This window comes from Lotus japonicus, chromosome 2 (genome assembly GCF_012489685.1).
Source record: "Lotus japonicus ecotype B-129 chromosome 2, LjGifu_v1.2".
In the NCBI taxonomy this organism is placed as follows: Eukaryota; Viridiplantae; Streptophyta; class Magnoliopsida; order Fabales; family Fabaceae; genus Lotus; species Lotus japonicus.
Window position 1 is genome coordinate 9,308,072 of NC_080042.1, and position 5,004 is coordinate 9,313,075.

A 5,004-nucleotide genomic window follows, 5' to 3' on the forward strand; every position below is an offset into this window, starting at 1 on the left:
AGACTTCTGATCAGGGGAATACTTCATATTGGAACTTGTGAAGCCGGTTGATCAGAGTCAGAGGGAAAGCACAGATCCTCTGACCATTGTATCTTCTGATTCTGAACTCAGAGGGAAGAACATGGCCTTCAGAGTTTCTTGCTTCTGGACTTCAGAGTTTCCACTATTCAGCTTCTGGATCTTCAGAGTCTTCTACACCATCAGAACATCTGAACCTTCAGTGTTTCTTGGTTATCAGAACTTCTGGATCTTCAGAGCTTCTAGCGACTGAGTCCACATCAGAGTTTGTATAGCTTCAGAACTTCTGAAGCTTTTCCACTGTTCATACTGAACATGGTGAATGCGAAAGCGTTGCTTGGGTCACTCTTTATACACAGTGCTTCTGATTTGTGTGAGATTGAGTTGAGGTCAGAGCCTGTAAATAGCACACTCAGAAAAACACGTTAGAGTACCACAATTGTTCATATCAAAAGGTTAACTTGTAATCATCAAAACATAGAGTTGTACTACTAGATCAAAACTTGATCTTACAATCTCCCCCTTTTTGATGATGACAAAACTAAGATTTTTGATGAACAATTCTTAAACATTAAACTGAATTCACTCAGAGTTTAGAGATATAGAATAATACTTATCCTGATGTGAATAGTTTATCTTGCTCATTCTGAATTCAAGTCACTGCTTGATTCTGAGCTTAGCTCCCCCTGAATCTAATACTTGATGAAAACGTTAGTAAAGTCTAGATTCTGAGCTAAAAAAATATAAGAGTTCAGAGTGAAAAGCTTATGACATAGATGAAAAACGAATAATCAGAGCGCATAAGTGATCAGAGTCATGGACAAGGTATCAGAGTCTTGGGTATCAGAGTCAACTTAGAATCACTTCAGACGAAGTGAAATGTATTCCTTGTATTTGCCCAGTGACACATCTATGGTCATGAAGGTGGAACTCTTAAAATCTCCAAAAGAAAAAATAAGTCACACTAACACATCTTACAAATCAAAAACTGGGTTTACTCCCCCTTTTTGTCATAAGCAAAAAGCTTGGGGTGTGAAAAACTTAGCTTGAAGTACAAGGTACTCCCCCTTAGAGAAGGTCTAAGTTTAAAAGAAAATGAAAACGATGTAAGAATCAGAGTTAGGCGAAAATAAATAGAAGAGTTAATGCAAGGGATGAACGTTTACCACCGGTCAAGTGAGTAAATAGAAGGGTCAGTTACCAAGAACTTAACCTCGAGAAACTGTAAGAGCATTAACTTTCAGAGAGAAAGTGAAGCCTATAAAAAGCGTTGGAGAGAAAGGTAAGCTTCACACCTCGAATAATTTTCAGTAAGAAAAAAAATGGCATCATACAACGTAGCACTAGAAGAGCTGAGGAAGAAGGCCTTTGAAGAGGACTTGTTCCTGAACATCAGGCATCCAGAGGGTGCAACTACCATCTCGGAGCTGACACGGACACTGCTGGAAGAGGACCTGCGTCCAGAGTTGGAGAGAGACCTGAAGGAATTTCTTGCCTTCGTGGAGGAGGTGCAAGAACTCAGCCGGCTTGAACTCAAGCTGCTGGAAGAAAAAGAAATTTTGGAAGAGAAGCTCAGGACTTCAGAAGACATTCTGGAGAGGGATGAGCTAAAGATCAGGCTCAGCAACATCCAGCATGTACTGGATCGTCTGGAAAAGGATAGGTCAGAGCAGCGCCAGGAGTGCAGAAGAATGAGGAGGGATCCTCCATTCTAGATTATATGATGTAAAGAAAGATGATGTAAACATAGAATTATGAATAAAAAAGACTTTTGCAAACATATGTGACATAAGTATATAGATATATATGCATATATAATCACAAACGAATAAAAGAGAATAAATAAATAAAAAGAAACAGAGTTTAACAAAAGGAAAACAAAGTTAACGAAAAAGAAGAAAAAGAAGAGATCCTAAAAACTAAGGTTTGTCAGTGCGTCTCAGAAGTTCCATCATCATTTGCTTCATCTCAATCAGCATGGATTCATGAGTGTCAAGACGTTGTTCCATGATGTCGAGTCTGGATGAGCTTGTCTGAGTAGAGCTGGAAGGAACATTCTGAGCAGCTTGAGGTTCTGGAATGGAAGCAGAAGCAGCAGGAGTAAACACAACTGGTGCAAGTCGCTCTGCCTCAGCCTCAGCTTCAAGACGCTCTGCCTCAAGTCTGGCTTGTTCAGCCTGAGCTGCTGCTTGACGTGCAGCTTCTTCTGCTTGTTCTTTCTTTCTCTTGGCTTCTTCAATAGCTTCAAGAAGCTTATTTCTCTGTTCTAGTTCATGAAGAGCCACCCTCCTAGCAAGCCTTTGCTTTGCAGCCTCAATGCTCTGACTGCCCTCTGCATGCAGGAGCTGCATCATAATGGAACTTGAGCCACTAGCCAAGTGCTCAGATTGTTCCACTCATCAGCCACATTTTCAGCATTCTCACTGAGATCAGTCTGACCGTGCACATTGCGGAGCCTCAAAGAGGCTTCATGATAGAAGATATTGATGCACTCAGAGAGAGATGTGGGTTGAAGGTGAGTATAGGGAATTATGGAGAGGTTGGGTTCAGGAGAGGCTGGGTGATTGCTGCTATGAGCTTCAGAGGCACCTTGTGGAGAACCAATGTTAATCATGGGAGCATTGGGTTCAGAGGTTCCAAGGTGAGGGTCTGAAGTGTCAACCAGAGGGTGAGGTGATCTAACCGAGGATTGGTTAGACACTGATTGTTCAGGTTCAGGGTCTGGTTGAATGGGCTCTTGTTGGTCAGGGACAGGGTGAGCTTGTTGAACTAACGGATCTGCCTCTTGGATAGGATTGGCCAAGATAGGTTCATCTGGGTCAACTAGACGTTCAGGTCTAGGGCCAGGATATCTCCTAGGGCTTGGACAGGTAAGGTAATACTCTTCCAAGGCAGATAGATACCTTTTCTTTTCTAACCTCCATGAATTTTCTAATTGATTCAGAGGTATTGGAGGGAGGAGAGTCAATAACATTGATTGGGAAGGATACAGGTGTGAAGGCTGTTGAAGAGTCTGTATCCGTGGTTCTGGCAGCAGGACGTGCTGATGCTCTGGGAGCAGAGTGATCAGACGTTCTGGGTTGTGGTTCTGTTTGGTTGGGCTCGGGTTGTTCATGGATGATTGGTTCAGAGGATAATGGGTCGTATGGAATGGTAAGGAGAGAGGTTGGATCTTCTGACCTAGAGGTTGGGTTCTGAAGCAAATTCCAGAGAGGTGCTTCAGTAGGAGAAGGTTGAAAGAAGGAAGATCTTGGGGAATGTGGTGGAGAGGTGGTTTGTTCGGCTGGCTGGGATTCAGGAATAGGAGTGAGGGGATTTGAGGAGTGTTGAAGCAAGGCAGAAATAGGAAGTGCATCAAATAAATTCAAATCATCATCAGAAGCAAGTGCAGGCTTACTTGAATGTGCTGATGATCGAGTCACTCTGGCAGGAGGTTCAGTCCTTCTGACCACTGCAGCAGCTGGTTCCACCCGAGTAGGCTTCACCACGATTTTGACTTTTTTCTTCTTCTTCTGGGGAGGACCATCCTCACTATCATCATCATCACCATCATCAGGCTTGCTCTTCGTCTTCTTGACCAGAGGGACATCAGATTCCTCTGAGGATTCTTCCAGAACCATCTTCCTCTTGGTTTTCTTCTTGGGAGGAGAAGGAAACTCTGGAGCTGGTGGAAGTCTGCTGACGAAATCATCAAGGTCAATCTCGAATCCTTGAGCCCTGAGGTCTTCAACATAGCATCTGATGGCGTCAGGATTGTCCGCTTGAGTCCACAGAGGGTAGTCATTCAGAGGCATTCTTCTTCCTCTGATCTCAGAAGATGTGTCTTCATGAGCAGGAGCAATCTTCTTCTGGATTAAGCCCATCTTCTTCAAGGAGTTTGCAGTGAAGACATCACTGACAATTGTGCTCAAATCCTCTGTGCAACCAGCATTGATCAAATCTTGCACCAAGTTGCTTTCAATGAGAAAGTCTGAGAGCAGCCTCCCAAAAGGGATATATTTGATTGCAGACTTGATGGAGGCGGTGGTGCGAGACTTCCGGATGCATTCCTTCAAGTAAGAGAACAGGAAGTAGGGAAGGCAGATCTTCTTCTGATTTTGGATGAAGAACAACATCGCCTTCTGGTTGAAGTTGATGTAGTCTGGGGAACTGCCCTTCGGTCTCTGGTTGATGCAGTTGAGCAGGATCTTGTGCCAGATTCTGAGTTTGGGGTGAAGATCCATCACCTTGTAACTTGTCTTGCCCGGTTTGAAGGTGGTGTACAGAGCCTGGTTGACTATGTCCTTGGTGCTGGGTTTCAGCTTCGATTCCGTCAGTTGGAAACGATACCCATAAGCAGTATCTGCACCTAGCAGATTCACGAATGACTTCTCAGTGATAATGATCTTCCTGCCAAGAATGTGAGAGACCACCTGAGTGTCATCGCAGTCTGCGTGCTTCCAGAATTCCTTTACCAATTTCTCATACACCGGTCCTCGAAGTCGATTGAAATAGTTTCCCCATCCTTGAGCTTGAACTTCAGGACGAAGATCATACCCATTTGCAGCCAAGTTATCGAGGTTGAATCTCCATTCTGCCAGGACTTGGAGTTCCTCAGGAGCAAATACGCAGTGAACGGCACAGCCCCGTTCTGCAATTGGAACAATCTGCTCTTGAACTTGAACTTGTTCTTGTGCCGGGTTCTCAGAGTCCCTTTGACCCGTTGCCAAACCAACTACCATGTGAGGGAACTGAGGTGCATCTGCAGTAGATCTTCTGGTTTGTCTCACCATTTTGAAGAGGATGAAGGTTTGAGGTAGAAGATGAAGTTTGAAAGATGAAGAGAGATCGAGAGAGAAATCGAGAAGAGCGGTTTTGAAAAGCAGAGAGTGCGAGAGTGAAAACCGGAAGTGAACGAGAACGTGTGTGTATAGTGGGTTTTATCAAATAACCGTTGTTGATTCAAAAAGCACTTTAAGATCAACGGTTGAAAATTAAAGATAGATA